This window comes from Magallana gigas, chromosome 4 (genome assembly GCF_963853765.1).
Source record: "Magallana gigas chromosome 4, xbMagGiga1.1, whole genome shotgun sequence".
In the NCBI taxonomy this organism is placed as follows: Eukaryota; Metazoa; Mollusca; class Bivalvia; order Ostreida; family Ostreidae; genus Magallana; species Magallana gigas.
Genome location: NC_088856.1, coordinates 35,366,928 through 35,385,704, shown reverse-complemented (window position 1 = coordinate 35,385,704; position 18,777 = coordinate 35,366,928). Strand labels below are relative to the sequence as shown.

At 32.7% G+C, this 18,777-nt stretch overlaps 2 long non-coding RNA genes across 2 annotated transcripts; both read right to left on the bottom strand.

Annotated features, from left to right (window-relative positions):
• Window positions 1-4,068: 4,068 nt before the first annotated feature.
• Window positions 4,069-6,683, bottom strand: LOC109618876 (uncharacterized). Its single transcript, XR_010713155.1, has 3 exons — window positions 6,310-6,683; window positions 4,955-5,185; window positions 4,069-4,671 (listed from the first exon to the last, which is right to left on the bottom strand). It is a non-coding gene; the product is annotated as an uncharacterized lncRNA (long non-coding RNA).
• A 1,227-nt stretch (window positions 6,684-7,910) lies between these two features.
• Window positions 7,911-13,960, bottom strand: LOC117682441 (uncharacterized). Its single transcript, XR_010713152.1, has 5 exons — window positions 13,631-13,960; window positions 12,669-12,899; window positions 10,743-12,326; window positions 9,043-9,270; window positions 7,911-8,481 (listed from the first exon to the last, which is right to left on the bottom strand). It is a non-coding gene; the product is annotated as an uncharacterized lncRNA (long non-coding RNA).
• Window positions 13,961-18,777: the final 4,817 nt, after the last annotated feature.

The following is an 18,777-nucleotide window of genomic DNA, read 5'->3' as shown; positions in this document are numbered from 1 at the left end:
ATCTGTTTTTCGAAGGATGGCACAGTCCACATTGGGGACTATTGATCAGTACATAACTCGATTACGTCAGCGTGCAAAAACGTGTGAATTCGGGAACCGTGACGCAATAGACGAGAGGATACGTGACCAGATAATCGACAAGTGCGTACGTCATAACTTGCGCCGTAAACTACTTTAGAAGGGTAGAGAACTCACTCTCGACCAAGTCCGTGATATCGCCAGAGCTATGGAAGACTCTGAGAGACAAGCCACATCAATTGAAAATCAGCCCCAAGGAGCCAGTAGCAATGTTGTCAACAAGGTTAGTGTTCAGAATAAGAGTCGTTTTGTGAAAAATACTAACAGTAAATGTTACAGTTGCGGTTATGAAGGGCACTTGCGGAATGATCCTAGATGTCCTGCTAAGGGGTAAAAGTGTCGTAAGTGTAATGAAGTTGGACATTTTGAACGACAGTGTAAAACCAAAAACTGGATTGCTAAAGGGAAACATGGGAGAGTTCATAACATCACCGAGCAGCCAGATGAAGGCGATGAGGACAAAGCTTACGCATTTAGTGTCCGTAATTCTGTGTTAGATGATGGCCGCGTTGTGAATGTTGGGGGTGTTGATCTCAGTATGATTATCGACTCAGGAGCAAGTTGTAACATTATGGGGATGCCGTTCTGGAACAGTGTGAAGGACAAGCGCGTCGAATGTGTTTCATCCAAAGCTGACAAGCAACTCTTCGCTTATGGAAGTCAAGAGCCCCTGAAGGTAGCTGGACATCATTGAACGCGTTGAAGAGCCGTGTTCGTGGGTGCCGCCCGTTGTGCACGTTCCGAAACATTCAGGTGATGACATCAGACTGTGCGTAGAGATGCGACAGGCCAATACCGCCGTCAAGAGAGTTCGTCATCCTATTCCAACCATTGATGAACTTTTGCATGAAATGAGCTCTAGTACTATTTTTAGCAAACTTGATATTACTTGGGCATATCACCAAATTGAATTGAAACCTGAATCTCGAGAAATTACTACTTTTGTAACACACAAGAGTTTATTGAGATAAAAACGTCTTATGTTTGGTATTAGTTGTGCCCCTGAAATGTATCAGAAGGGCATGCAACAAGTGTTGCAAGGTTGTAAGGGTGTACACAATATTATGGATGGTATCATTGTACAGGCAAGTAGTCAAGTTGAACATGATAGATGTCTTGAAAATGTTATCAAAGTGTTGTATGAGAAAGGTTTTACCCTTAATAGGGACAATTGTCAACTGAACATGTCACAGGTTGTTTTTATGGGTCATGTGCTGTCTGGTCGTGGCATAGGTCCGGCGGATGTTAAAGTCAAAGCTGTCGTCGACGCGCGCGAACCGAAAACTTCAGCAGAAGTTCGTAGCTTTCTGGGACTCGTGAATTACAGTTCTAGATTTATTCCGGATCTAGCAGCAATTGCTGCCCCATTACGCAAGTTGACGCGTAAAAATGCGATTTTTAGATGGGGAAGATCGGAACAAGAAGCATTTGTTGAACTGAAGCGTCGTCTTGCGGATGCCGAAACGTTAGACAATTATGACAAATCTGCCCGGACTAAGGTCATAGCTAATGCTAGTCCCGTTGGACTAGGGGCGGTACTTGTTCAAGAGCAAAATGGTGAATTTCGTGTTATTTCATATGCGAGCTGTAGTTTGAGCGATACGGAACGTCGTTACTCTCAGACGGAGAAAGAGGCGTTAGCTTTAGTGTGGGCATGTGAAAGATTTCATGTTTATATGTACGGCATAGAATTTGAGCTCCTCACTGATCACAAGCCGCTTGAGTGTATTTATTCTTCAAAGTCAAAGGTTTGCGCTAGAATAAAGCGTTGGGTGTTGTGCATGCAACCGTACAATTTTTAAGTTCGGTACATTCCGGGTCCGAAGAACATAGCAGACACGCTTTCACGTATTGTCAAGAATGACATTCCGCAGAAGTCACAGGATATTGTAGACGACTACGTTAGGTTTGAAGCTGAAGAAGCAACACCGATTGCTATGACAACTCGCGACATTGAAAGAGCGTCAGAGAATGACCCAGAACTTTGTTCGGTTAGACAATGTCCTGTAAATCACCAGTGGCATCGCATCGAGTTCAAGCGATATTTGCCAATACGGAGCGAATTGTGTTCGATTGGAAAGTTAGTATTACAAGGTAAGTAAATCGTATTTCCAGCACAATTGCGCGATGAGGTTCTTCAACTTGCGCATGAAGGACATACCGGCATCTTTGCAATAAAATCGTGATTAAGAAGTAAGGCCATTCTTTTTTTCTATGTTTAACGTCCGCGGACGGATTGGTTTTCAGATGTAAAAATAAAAAAAACCCACAATGGTTGTATATAAAATTCGATCGTTTTTTCGTATATCGGGCTCGGGATCGCATTTTTAAATCGGGATCGGAAATCAAATATTTATAAACAACATTCTAAATGCAAGATGTGCATTATATTTTCCAGTGAAATGGGCATGCAAAACAATCATAAAGACATGTTTGTCTAAGGAGAATTTTTCATTCTATCAGTAGGTCGAAGTACAAAGAAATGCATTATGCCTACGCATCTGCATTGATCATTGGCGGACGTTACTACACTTCCTCTTGATGGATTTCATTTTATTAATTATTGACTAAGGACTATGTGCAGTTTTATGCATTTTCTGCCCCCCAAAATCAAAGGTTTAGAAAGAGCTTTAAAAATAAGGTGAAAGATAGTTAAAATCATTTTGGAAATAAAGGTGTTAAAGGTTTTCACCACAGTGACGTCATAATGTAGAAATGACGTCATGAAGATTGCATTATTTTGATAAATTGATGTTTTGTAGCAAAATATGGATGTTTTCCGATGGTTTTTCGACTGGGAATTTAAAAGATATTGGATTAAAACATTTGTAACCTAGCTTTTGCGTAATTTTTCGCCTATAACTTGCAATCATGTTTTCATTTACAGTTGCGTTTCGATTTTGATCGACAGCATTAACGTTTGTTTCTATTAATAGTTCATTCCATTCTTAGATATCCGTGTTTCTTTATTCCAAAACATTATTTTCATGTGCATGGCTTATTAATATATTATTTTATATATATTGATTTGCTCTTGTGCATTTCTGTTTAAATTCAACTTTAATATTCCCTCACATTTTACCATATATTTGTTTGCTACAGATGGTACGTAAATAAAGTACAGCTCCATTAATATAAAGGGCACTATGATAAAAGTGATAAAGGTACTAAAAGTAAAAAAAACAAAACAAACAAACTACAAAAAGTGTGTTTAAGAAGGCTTGAATGAAAAAAAAAATTGTCTTATTTTTTAACCGAAAACGAATTCTAATTTCGATGAAATCTATATAATATAGCACTGAGCTCTAATTTCAACACTGTCATTTCTCTTTACTCTTTAATACAATAAATCTGTTTTGTTGAGGAGTTCAAATGGTTGTCTTTGAATAAACATCGTACATGACAGGTACAGCTGCTTGAATTAATGACCGTCGATGCCTGGTGAGACACCAATATACTCACAGCGTCTATGTATGTTTCATGAATGCATGGCATTTCGAAGGAATGCATTTCATTATGCTAGCGCAAACATTGTATTTTTAAAAAATGTGGGCATGAGAGGGGGAGCATCAAAGTAGACCTGTAAGAAATAAGAAACTGCCATCATGATTTGAGGGATTTTCTATGTATTTATATTTTCCTGGGAAATAACTGAAATAGCATTCTGGTATTGGTAAAATGTAATAGGAAATCTTCATGTTAAATTTGGAATATTTTATTATGTCTTTGTCAACACAAGTAATTGATTTGTGCCAATGTACAAATTAGTATGGCACTGCTAATGTGTTTAATTGATTACTTTTTAGAAGTTATTTCATTTGGAACATAGTTGTATTGCGCGAAAGGAAGGGATGTAGTGTTTGCAATTTACATTACGTATTCTAAGAGAGATACATGTAACTCTATGCTATCCCCAACTGTGTTATGTTGGGTTATTGCCCCTGCATTATGTGTGACGTTGTTTCCGGTTTTAAAAAACCTGTATTAATCATGGCCTAAATCTGGTTAAATCAGTGTGTGTGTAGCATGCAAAGACGCTACAACGGTACAAGGATACATGTTATAAATGGGTTAAACGACGTGAAAAGTGCGTGGAACTGAAGGGTGTTTACTTTGAAAAAGAGTGACAGATTTGCCTTCTAGTTGTTTGACGTCACCTGACGTCATGGAATTATGAAATGGTGCTCCGTGGATCTAACTCATGTTAAATAAAACTAGCTGTATATCTTGAAAAAAATATATTAAAAACAAGTGATTTTTTGCATACTTATTTTCAATAGATAGTCATTTGATAAAACATATATCATCCTTCAAAGTACATGTTTTTCCGTAAATCACTGTGTCCGCGAACTGTTCTAACAGCCCTCGTATATTCATAAAAGCCGAGTCATATTGTGTATATTTCAAGTTCTTGAATATGAAGACTGTTTCCAGATCCTACTGTTATTCTTATTCGGACGTACCGAGCAATGGTTGGGTAGTCACAAAGGATGTCCACAGTTTCACCAGTCGCTGCAGGTCCCTTGTAAAAGCCACGTTGAATGTAATCACTGTTATTTGTCACTTCAACGGCAACGTCGTGAAATCTTTCCCCTTTTTGGAATAAATTACAGAGAAAATATGTAAAATTTACATAAGTTCGGAAGATTTATAAAAGGAAAAAATAATATTAAAAATCTAAAGTTGAATAATTCTATTGTATTAGCAATCTGTAAAATACTTAATAGTTGATATTTAAAAAAATCTCGTTTCTTGAAATGGAAAAAAAGTGTTCGTTTTTGCAACGAATTGTTAAGAATATGAGTTTCCTTTCAAAGTAATTCAGAAATGTCGATGCATGAGCTAAGAAGATACATGTAATAAATATTATAAATACCTAATACATCTGCTCTGTTAAACACCCGAATAAATGATATTGTTAATGGATTCATCAAATCCACTTTGATCCAAGGAGAAGGCTCAAAGTTTGAATGAAATATTTTTGGACATCTGTTTAGGACAAGACCGTCTGTAGCATAGCTTGGAACCCAATCTGCAGAATTGTTACCGAATATTGAAGATCCTACAACTGGTTTCCCCAATGCAGAGTTTTCTTTCCATTTTAGCTCTGAAAAATGTATCAAAATTATCAAAAATGTTCATATTTTTTCTTCTTTAGACTTTCATTTGGAAGTTTGTGATCAATCAAATTCCAAGCTGCACCATATTGAAATAGGAATGTAAAAAAATCGCAATACCACATTAACAGCCTCCCCCAGAAATTAAACATCAACATAAACAAAAGATTTTTGTTTTCCGATAGAGTCTCTTCGTTCAAAGTGAAAATAAAAAAAATATTGGTAACGATCAGACGCACTGATGATTTTTACAACCGAGCCTTTTTATTTATTTTTATTTTGTGTTTGATTATGTTTTGCATGCTGCAAAATCATCGAAAGTTCAATTTACTAGGCCGGGTTAGTAATTGTTTCTACCCTTCATATTTTGATGAAAGTTCTTGCTACTAATTTCACATCTATATTAATCATTTAAAGATAAAAAACAATTCATTTACCTACCAAATTTCTTAAGGGTTCGTCTCGAAAGTTAACAATTTTTACTATGGGACTCTATGGAAATTGTTGAAAATGTGGACCATTTTCATATTTTCTCCATTTTTTCGGTATTTCTGCTCAGGGATTTCTTTTGCTTTTAAATATGTGACATTTATTGTAAGAAATCACAAAATTGTGAAATTTAAAAAAATAAAAAATTACCTGCTGAGTTGGTCCAATTTGGCATATTGCATATATTGTCTTACAAAAATATAAATTTTTCACAAAATAATATTTTTAAAATGCTTTTGTTTCTTTTGATACCCTGTCAAAAATTCATATCAAGAAAATGCATTTCCGCCTCGAATAAAGAGCAAGTCATATTCGTTTCATCTGCTTTATGCAAAGTTTTGAATACTGGGAAACGATTACGCGTTAGCGCCATTTTAGCAATTTACCTAAAAAAATATCAAAGAATTACAATTTCCCATCTCATAAACGTAACATTCAATGTAAATTCTTGTATCATAAAACAATACAAAAAATGTTATAACTTTGAACATAAGGCTGCAAGAGAATTATATAGTGCGCAAAGACATGCGCACTCAAACTGTAATAGGCCTCGTTGATTATCAAAAGAAAAACAACTTGATTACCTACCTGACCATGATTAAAACTTTTAAATATGTAAACTTACCGTATTTACGCCATCCTTGATTTCCAACAGCATGTGAATTATTTTCAAAAAATTTACAATTCCATGAACATAGGTATTCATGTACATTATAATAATATGTTACACATTTTGCCGCACGCCCAATCGCTGCACATGATAACATACTATCGACTTGCTGCTCGGTACAATTGGAGACTGTAATGCCAGTTGTTGATTTCAATTCGTACCATTGTGTGGCTACTATCAGTACGAAAATATCTATCATCAGTAAAATAAATTTCAAATTGTTCATACTTGATTTTCGGTTTGCAATTGCTCAACGGTTTCTTTCGCAATAAACGGATTATGGAACTAACCACATTGTATGAATACATTATGAATGAACATAGTTAAATTTATGCCTGTCCGTTTCATGTAAACCAAACATGAATACGATACAATGTAAACTGTAATTGAAGCATCTGTTTATATTTTTTATCATAAATGAATATCAATCTGTCGTGAACTGATTTTGAATTCATAATGATTGACGCATTATAGATATCAATTGATTGATGCCATTTCTAAGAAAGTTCTGAATCAGTGATACCGATAAAGAAATTTCAATTTGCCCCATTGTTTATAAGATATTTCAAAATTGGAACTATTAAAGATATTTCATCAAAACTATTCACAGTAAGTCTGTATTGTTTTCAATACCAAGAGGCGTTTGCTAGTTAATAATATTGACTCATAAAAATATCTTATTGACAAGACCCATCTTCTTGTTAAATACATTTTTTGTACCAATCAGGTAAATTTTCATGAATTGATTTTTGTTTTTTGAATAAGTATATCTCCCATTTATTACAAATACATTTAATTCTAGTACATTATTTAATTTCGAAATTTAAAATCATGAAATATAATGTATTAACAAAAAAATCAAAAAATTATGTTGTTATCTGTGATAATTTATCTTTTATATTATTCTCTTCTTCCCATATGTATTGCCATTCCACGTCCCCTTGGAATGCAACAGATGCAAGTACTATTCTTAAAGTGGTTTAAACCACTGACATAACAAATTCAGGTCTCTCCACATCGAACAAGAGGCTTACCCAAACTTTTTTGACAAACTGTATGTCTCTTGTCCACAAGTTTTAATATGTTATAAACTTTGTTTATTTGTCTATGCATTATGATGTACATGTACATAAGAATGTAAGTGCTTTATTGTTACCCATTGTAGCTTTCTTTTGTATATAGAATTTATTTTAACTAATCCACACATTCTAAAATATTCAGCCCTTTACGCAGTATCTTTCGATAATGATTTATAGTCCACCAATTTCTTCTTTGATTTGAAAATTAACTATAATGCAAATGTTAATTATTATCTTTGAAAGCATATACTAGTATATATATTAGCGGACATAACTTTCTATCTGACTCTAAGGATGTATAAATTGCTATTTTATCATAACCTAGGCAACCGTTGTTTTATGCACCAACGTAACAAAATCGATGTGTGCTTGCCAGAACTCTTGTTTGCTTTTTTTTAAAATTAATTTTGTTATAACCTCAGATTCATGTATATATCAATGTTTGTATTGTATTTTTAAAAATAAGCATTTCCTGGAATAGTACAGCATTTGATAATCTGGATTTATTGGTTAAAAGTGGTTTGCTGAGTTTCAGTCTTAATATTGTGAATACTAATAACTGTGAAGAATAATTAAAGAAACGAAAAAAAAAATATTTATTATGTAACCAAATACATTTGATTTGATGGTGAGGGAAAAACATGTTTATTGCTTTTTAATTAATTTTATTTTTTTTATTTTGTTTCTTTTTTCATTCATTAAGTACGTGTACACATGTATGTGTGTTAGACATGGGATGATCAAAAGTCAATATGATTTGTGAAAGTCTTTGTTTTCTTCAAATGTAAGCGTTTCACAATAAATGAGGGATGAAGTACAAGTTTGTCGTATGAAGACAGCAATCAATGAGTATATATTTCAAGTTCCGGAATATTGAGACAGTTATTAGATCCTTTCCTTATTCTTAGTCGGACGTAGCGAGCAACAGTATGGGAGTCACACATGATATCCACTACTTCGCCATTCGCTGCAGGTCCCTGGTAAAACCCACGTTGTACATAATCGCTGTTATTTGACACTTCAACAGCAACGTCATGGAATCGGTGTCCTGTTTTGAAGAAAAATTATCATTTAAAGAAATTTCAGAATATGTGGACACTTTTAATTATGTTTAAAGGTTCTCGAAGGATGAAGCTCTGACAATTAGTGAACTGTTAACTGCAATTTTGTAAAGATGACATAGCCATTTTGTCATCTCAAAGTCACCGTTTTGTCTAATGAATGTAAATGAATTTTTGTTCACAATGATTGATAAACAAATGTTACAACTTATATTAATATATTTTGTAGGTACGGATATGAGCCCGAGGGGGTCATTGATGTAAAAGAAGCTGGAGTGCCCGGAGAAAACCCACCTGTCCGTGCAAGCGGGTGACCACCATACCCTTTCACATACAACCACTGTCCATAACGGGGATCGAACTCTGGTCGCAGCAATGAAAAGCGTTGGAGAATGACAGAGCTTTATCCCGTGTTTGTTATTTTAGATTTTACCATTAGGAGTATTCTTTTAAAGGATTTAATATTCCACTCTGTATTTTTAGAACACAATACCAGTAATTGGAAATATCAAATAGAGTAATGTTTGGACATATGATAAATAACATACCTAAGCTCTTTCTGTTATATACACGAATAAAGGATATTGGTGCTATTTCTAACAAATCGATCCTGATCCAAGGAAATTGCTCAAAAGCTGAATGAAAGAACTCTGTATCGTTCTTTTGGACAATACCATCTGTCGCATAATCTGGGCTCCAGTAAGTATAATCGTTTCTGTATACAGAAGATCCGTTAGTTGGTTTTCCCAAAGCGGAGTTCTCCCTCCATATCACCTCTAAATAAAAGAAGTTCTTAAAGCACATGTTAAAGCTATTCTATTTGGTCAACTGAAAGATGACTGAAAAGTAAATTTTGAAAAATACTGAATGTGATATAGCTCTACCATTCAGTCACCTTCAAGACCTTTCAGTTTTTATTCAGTTGACTGAGATGCAAAGCTAGGTTAATCATGTGATGGTTTACATGGATATATCATAATAAACATACAAATAAATGGAAGATTGTAAGCAAAAATTAAGAAAAAACTTAAGCATTATCAATCACTCGTTGGCATTCTATTGATGTGGAGTTTGTATTCAAAAGCTAAACAGTGTGTCTACCATATCAAAATCAAATAGGTTAAATAAATCGAATATCAAAAAGCAAACACATACTCTTCGACTTTTCTGAACAAATTATAATGAACGCCAGGTTTAAGATAACTGTAGAGATGTTTCATCAAATAAAATTAAACGAATAAAATACACTAACAAAAATTCATCGAATTATAGATTTGAATTAAAAGATATCAACTATTGAATCAACAAAACAGCGATGGCTAATAGTTATGTTATGATTATATCTAAATAAAATATGCATTACAAACTATTTGCAATCCATGCCAAATGAAAAGATTGGAACATTTGTCATTTTTGAGAAAATACAGCTTCAATGGCAAAGCTTTCTCTTTTTGTGACGAAGATTTTCTATCTTAGGGTGGTATGGAACATTCCCAGTATTGTGACGTACTTCCTATCGAAATACACAATAACTACACAATAAATACACATTATAATACAAGGAAGTATAATTTCATGAATGTTTTCTTTCCCAAAATAGTTAACAAACACGGTAGCGCAATGAGTCTTAGCGTTAACTACGAATCTGTAAGTCAAGAATCCTGTTGGGGCTTTCAGTATTTTTACCTTTCCAAAAAATTTTAAAACGTTTTTATTCAAGAAATGTTTTATATTTAAAAAGTGCAAAATTGATGAAAGTAATTTGATAACTATGTACTTTTATCCATGTTAATATCGACAGGTATCTCATATCGCCTCAAAACAGACTTCGATTGACTAGCTAGAGATGCGCATTTTGCCGAATCAACTTTACAAAATTTCTAGCTGAACTATATAAGTATATAAATTTACATTATAAAAAAAACTTTTCAATACTAAAGTAACATTTCAACCCCTACTCCAAAATAATGAAATAAAACAATTGCAACACATTTGTTTATTTTCAGAAAGAGTGCAAAATTTCGCTTCGTTATTCTCCTTCTATCGTTTAAGTAAAAACTTCGAAAAAAATACAAGTATAATACACATTTATAGTTTTAACAACCGAACATTTTATTTTGGTGTTTTATTATGTACTGGCTATTTCTATTTATCAAATGTTCAATCAATTATCAAAGAAAAAACAGATGTCTGAAGTGATTAAAAGGGGAATGTTCATTGAAAAAAAATGTGAAATGTATTAACTTACCGTATTTACGCCATCCTTGATTTTCAAAAGCCAGTGACATATTTTCAAAAAATTTACAATTCCATAGACATACGTATTCATCTACATTGAAATAATATGTTACACATTTTGCTGCACGCCCAATCGCTGCACATGATAACATACTGTCGACTTTCTGCTCGGTACAATTAGAGACTGTAAAGCCAGAGGTTGATTTCAATTTGTACCATGGCTGAGCTACTATCGTGAAGAAAATATCTATCATCAGTAAAATATATTTCAAATTGTTCATTCTTGCTTTTTCGGTTTGCAATTGCTCGACGGTTTGCTTCGAAATAAACGAATTATAGAAGGTATAAATACAGCGTATAAATACATTATGAATGAACATAGTTAAATCTATGCCTGTCCGTTTCATGTAAACCAAACATAAATATGATACAATGTAGACTGTAATTGAAACGGTTTATGTTTGTACGTTTAATGTAAACATAAACATGATACAATGTAAACTGTAATTGAAACGGTTGTTTGTCATTTTGATCATACATGAATATCAATCTGTTTTGAATTGATTTTAAATTCAGAGCTATGGACGTATTTTAGATATCAATTGATTAATATCATTTCTAAGAAAGTTCTGAAAAGTGATAGATAAAGAAATTATAATTTTCCCCATTATTTACAAAACATTTTAAAAATAGAAGCAAGATATATCATCAAAACAATCCGCAATAAGTCTGTGTTCAAGACCATTGAATGTATGCTAGGTTATGATTATGTCATTATTTTCCCCCTTCACTTTGTTCATTAATAACAAAAACTCATTACAAATGGAACAATTTATTATAGACATGAGTTATGTACTCAGCTTTAATTATAAACACATATCAATGCGTTTATTTTCTTCCTGGTCTTCTGTAAGACAATATACAAATTAAATATTTATTTAATTAAGGATTCTCCACATCTTGATGACGTTTGTCTATTGAAGTTTTCTATAAAATAAAGAATCTGAACCGATGTTAATTTCGATTTACCCTCAGTTATATTGAAAGCTGAATACGAACTCGATTGACCACATGTAAGATACACCTTTTTAAATACCTGTGACATATAACACGCATATCCATCTGCATTATTTAAATCCTACGCTTAACACTAGAAAACATATCGAACACACTTACAAAATAGTTTCATATGCTAACGAAAAGAAATTAATTATGTTATTGACAAGACAATTTTCTTGTTAAATCAGTCTTTTATAAAATGTATCAACCAAAATGCAAATATCTGATATTTGAAAGTTTTTTGTTTTCCTCAAGTGGTAACGTTTCACAACAAACGAGGGATGAACTACACGTTTGTCGTATGAAGAAAGTAATCAATTTGTGTATATTTCGAGTTCTGGAATATTAAGATAATTTTCAGACCCTTTCGTTATTCTTAGTCGGACGTAGCGAGCAATAGTTTGGTAGTCACACATGATATCCACTATTATAATAGCTACTTCGCCATGATTAGCTGCAGGTCCCTGATAAAACCCACGTTGTACATACTCGCTGTTATTTGTCACTTCGACAGCAACGTCGTGGAATCGGTGCCCTGTTTTGAAGAAACATTAAATATCATATAAAGAAATTTGTGAATGTGTCGACACTTTTTGTACATGTAATGCTTAACAGTTTTCACAGGATGAAGCTCTGACAATTAGTGAACTGTTAACTGCAAGTTTTGTAAAGATTGTCGGAATGACATAGTCATTTTGTCATCTTTAAGTGACCCTTAGGTCTACAAAATGACAAAGATATATTCATCATGCGTTCGTTATTTTTAGGTTTTATCTTCAGGGGTACCTTTTTTAACGGATTTTAAATTCTATATAGAGTTACAATGAATCTTAAATATTAAATCGAAAAATGTTAAAACTTATAATAAATAGTATACCAAATCCATCTCCTCTGTTATGTACACGAATTAAGAGTATTGGTACAGTCTCTAACATATCGATCCTGATCCAAGGAAATCGTTCTAAAGCTGAATGAAAGATTTTTGTGTTGCCACGTTGGACTAAACCATCTGTCGCATAATGAGGATCCCAGTTACCATAATCACCCTCGAGTACAGATGATCCTGTAGTTGGTTTTTTCAAAGCGGAGTTCTTCCTCAATTTCACCTCTGGTAAATGAAATATTTTCTAAAAGCGCAGAATATAGCTCCGCTACTCAGTTAACTGTAAGATGACTGGAAAGTAGTTAAAAGTTGACTGAATGTCATACAGGTCTACTTTTCAGTCACCCTGCCACTCCTTTCAGTTTTCATTCAGTTGACTTAAATGCTACGGTTCATCTTGTGACAATGTATATAGAGTATTTTAACAAACATACGAATAAGGATAAGAAATAAAATTTGAATAACAAACTATATGCAATCCAAGGTAAATTGCAAAGACTGGAACAAGTGTCAATTGAGAGAAAATTCCCATGGATTTTTTCTTTTAAAAGAAACTGATAGAATTTAATTGGCCAAAAATGCATATGCTGTTAAATTGGCTCAACAAAATTTTCAAGCTGAACGATATAATTATATTGGTTTACATATAAAAAGACATTTACAAAGCTAAATTAACATTCCTACCAGTACACCTAAAAAATGAAACAAAACACATTTTATTTTGCGGTTTTCAGCAGGAATGAATAATTTTGATTCGTTTTCCTATGATATTATGCTATCGTTTGAGTGAACATGGAAAAAATATGGGTATTCAAAACATACACCTATAGTGTTAGCAACTGATCATTTTGTATTTCAAATCATTAAAAGCTTAATTGAAATAACTAAAAACCCGATTATTGAAGTGATCAAAAGGTTTTGGTTCAATGGAAAAAAATTAAACTGTGTTAACTTACCGTATTGACGCCATTTATGATTTTCAACAGACGGATAATCATTTTTGAAAGATTTACAATCCCATAAACATAGGTTTTTATCAACAATAAAAACGTATGTAGGAGCCTTTGCCACACGCCCAATCGCTGCACATGATAACATACTATCGACTTTTTGCTCGGTACAATTTGAGACTGTGAAGCCCAATGTTTTTACCAATTCGTACATGTACCATAGCTGAGCAACAACTCTCAACACAGCATTCATCATCAGTATAATAAGTTTTAAATTGCTCATACTTGTATTTCAGTTGACAATATTTGACGGTTTGCTTCGCAATAAACGAATTATAGAACTAGCCACAGCGTATGCATACATTATTCATGCACATACTAGTTGTTAATTTTAGACTTGCTCTTTTCATGAAAACCAAACATAAAATTTAAAATAAGATACAATCTTATGTAAAGTGTAATTAGAGCGGTTGTTTATCAATTGATTATATATAAATATCAATCTGTTATAGTTCAATTTTTAATTCATAATCACAAGCATATCTAAGCTGTTAATGATTTAATACCATTTCCAAGCAGTATCATATAAGTATAATATTGATAATGAAATTTCAATTTTTCTGAATGTTTATGAAATATTTGAGAAATAGGCAAAAGCTGTATCATCAAAACCATTCACTATAAGTCTACCTGTGAAGTGTTCACTATAAGTCTACCTGTGAAGTGTTCACTATAAGTCTACCTGTGAAGTGTTCAAGATCAAGCTACGCAAGGTAGACTAAGTATATAGTTATATAAACACCCTATACCCAAGACAGTTTTTCTGATTGGTCTTAGTTGGTAGATAAATGCAGCAAATTAGCTAACAATCGAGCTTAACGTTAAATCATTCATCACGATTTACGATTTAACCTCTAGTTCGATGAAGAAATGTATCTTTAGGGTACGAATTCTCCTACATACTTTCCAAAATAATTGACAATAGTGGTACACTGTAATAAAGCCTATTTGTTGCTGAGCGCATTCTTTTTTGCATAATAAGTTATTTACTGAATGAAAAACATATTCTATTAACCATGAAGTCAAAAGATAAGACGCACTATCAAATATTTTTGATAGTTTTCTCCCTAATGCACGCATTGTCTCATCGTTTCAAGCCACGGTCCGGAGTCCCACAGCTCACTCTTACCCATGGCTGCTTGAGCACATAAAGTATTGTAAAAGCTGAAAAATATTTACGTGTCATCTGTTACATCTTGTTTGAACCTGTTATGATTTTACATGCAGTGCGCTTTTAACGCATCAGCAGAACTTTATCATGTTTTGTGTAAACTGCGATTGGATGATAAAACGCCACATCAAAGGTCAATCTCCGACTCGCTTTGGTCAATTGTTTAAAATAAATTACGAGATTTCTGGCTCATGCAAACACTGTCAGATGGGAGATGATCGTACATATTGGCCATAGATTGCGACGTCCCTTCTGATCAAATAATGTTTTTTTACATACTTCCACTGAGTATTAACCCATCCTTTTCTTGCAATAAAGGATTGTAATCATTTATATTTGACAAGACAGAAATCTAAGCGATCCCGTGAAACGACATAGCTTTCGACGCTAGAATTTTAAAAAGCTTTAAGATGGATATTTTTAAATATTTGAAATGACAACTTTATTTCCAAGTAACTTTCACATCGTGTATTGATTTGGTGTATACTCCACAGACTGCCGACACTGACCTCACTCAGACCTCCAAGTAGCTGTAGTTACTATGTTTACCTTCACAAATATGGCAAATTGTCCTTTTTTATTTGTAACGTTCTAATCAACAATAATGATAATGTAGTACTCTTTTATACGTGATTACTAGTAATTGATTGATTGATTACATATTTTTCTGCAATGCTAGCTACATTCACAACTTTAAGAAGCACCAAAGAAATCTTTTTATTGTTGAAGTAAATACTTATTTGAAGTAAAATGTCGAATATAGTCTTACATGTGTATAAAAATTGCAAATAAATAAATTTCCAATTCACATCAAGCTTTCTAAAGTGTTTATATCTGTCTTAATCTTCCGCACTAGTGTATAGGAAAATATGTACTGCTTTAAATGTTTCCACATCCATTACCAGACAAAGATTAATTTTTCTAAAGCATGAAATGCGCATCAAATTATATGTAGAAGAGCTATAAGCAAGATACAGTGCTAAAAATTCTTTCTTATGTTAGCCAGGCTCGTGCCGTATTTCATAACTGTTGGAAAAAGAAACAAGAAACTGGTGAAGACATGCTCATATAACGATTAATGCTCAATTCAAGGAATCAATCATCCATATTGAGAATTTAGAAGGTAATGATAAGTATACAAACATTTATATGGATTCCACTCAATGACGATATCTGCTATTTCATATCTATTCTTTTCAAAAAATATCAAGGATTACAAATGGGAAGAATGGAGAAAAAATGACTTAAAACGCAACATTTTGATATGGGGAAAAGATTACCACAGCGCAGAACCTTCAATACATGTTTTTAGGGAGTTGTGTATCAGATATTGTCAGTTCTGTATGAATTTATTGATCACCCTGTAAAATTGGAATATCTAGACTTGAATTTAGATACGACAGCAATATCGGCAATGCAGTTGTTCATATTACTTCAAATAAATGCAGAGATAAAGGAAATTAATACACGACTATATTTTGTTAATATATCCGCGTTAAAAAATACACTATTCAAAAGAAGACCACTATACGAACAACCTCAATAGTTCTTACTGGTATAAGCTTGATGTCCATGGCTATAACGCTTTACTAAGCCCACAAATATAAGAATTTTACATAACCTTAAACAATTCGAAATAATGATAAAGAAAAAAAAAGAATCAACAGATTTGGAATGATTTTGCTTTAACATGATACCATCAATTTTTTTCAGGAAAGTACATTTAGCTTATAACTTTAAGATACAGGTGACAAATTATCAACAATCTATCCTTCTTAAATTATAGAAAAATAAATTAGGTTTAAATGATTCAAAGATGATAAAGGCTTAACAATATCGGGGCAAAAGAAATTTACAAGTTGGATAAAGGAAATATAAAATCACACAATAATAAATGTTATATTTATCTCACACTATAAGGCTTTTGAGACAGTCCCTTATATGACCCGATTTGATTTATTTTAAGATGTAAAAACGATGATGCAACGTTGTGTTATATGCGGTTATTATGACCTTGCACAATACAATTTCGAACATCATTTTTGGATATAAATCTTATGGTTTTATATTTTCACTAAAATAAACCTTGAAATATTTTTTTAGCTCTAAAAAATATTTCTTAGTTCTTAATCACCCGATTAAACGGAAATACTGATTAGAAGACTTGAATAATCAAGTTTGTTGACAAAGTTGCGAATGCTCTCTATTTTTAATAGATATAATTATGTTGAAAGTACATGCAAATCCTCGAAAATAGGTCACTGAAGCGTTGATGCGAGGAATTTTGTCAAAAGTAGTTTGGACCGGAAGTATTTGATAAAGCATCACCCGTTTGTTAACACAAAGGTTTATCACACGAGTAGTATACACCACACGTATGAGATAAAAGTAAACATTTTACGCCTTATCAATTTTTCACAGTGAAATACTCTATTCTAATTGTAATTTTCCCTTATTTTTGAATTAATTTATTGTACCAATTTACAATTGTAATGTTCCAGATGTATAGCAAAATAGTGTGCATTTGATCCCTTTTAAGTATCAATTTTGTATCGTACTTTTTTGGCATAACACCAAGTCGGTCTTCTCAGCTTACACATGTATAATGAATTTAAAAAAAACACATGCATATAAAATGTTTATAGATATATATTAAAAACAACACATACATATTTTAAAATATTCAGTTCTTTTCATTGTAACAAACTTGGAGTAATACTTTATCGATCGACCAATGTCTTTCAAATTATTTGATTTAAAAAAAAAAAATAGCTGACATCTTGCAATAAAATGCATGAGTTGGGCGGCTAACACCTGTTATGTTGATATAAAAAATGAAGTTTTGTAAAAACATGTATCAAAAATTTTCTCATGATTGCGATTGTATATGAGTGTTAACCAATTCAACGTGTAATATTGGTATAAAAAATTGAAGTTTTGTAAAAACATGTGGTAAAAGATTTTCTCGTGATTGTGATTGTATATAAGTGTTAACTGATTTGATGTGTGATTTCTCCATCCTCGGCAAGGCTCGGGACTAGAGTACACACAAGTCTTTGATTTCCTACAGCATGTGAATTATTTTCAAAAAATTTACAATTCCATGAACATAGGTATTCATGTACATTGAAATAATATGTTACACATTTTGCCGCACGCCCAATCGCTGCACATGATAACATACTATCGACTTGCTGCTCGGTACAATTAGAGACTGTAAAGCCAGTTGTTGATTTCAATTCGTACCATTGTGGGGCTACTATCAGTACGAAAATATCTATCATCAGTAAAATAAATTTCAAATTGTTCATACTTGATTTTCGGTTTGCAATTGCTCAACGGTTTCTTTCGCAATAAACGGATTATGGAACTAACCACATTGTATGAATACATTATTAATGAACATAGTTAAATTTATGCCTGTCCGTTTCATGTAAACCAAACATGAATACGATACAATGTAAACTGTAATTGAAGCATCTGTTTATCATTTTTATCATAAATGAATATCAATCTGTTGTGAATTGATTTTGAATTCATTGTGATTGACGCATTTTAGATATCAATTGATTGATGCCATTTCTAAGAATGTTCTGAATCAGTGATACTGATAAAGAAATTTCAGTTTGCCCCATTGTTTATAAGATATTTCAAAATTAGAATTATTAAGATATTATATCAAAACTATTCACAATAAGTCTGTGTTGTTTTTAAGACCAAGAGGCGTTTGCTAGTTATTAATAGTGACTCATATAAATATCTTATTGACAAGACAAATCGTCTTGTTAAAGAGACAGTACAGCTGAAAACACATGTGTGAATAACTTCAGATTTACCTATTGTATAGTTAGGAAATAAGAAATAACGTTGATTGTAATAGTTAAAATACATGAAAATCCCGTTCACATACTTAATTAACGTA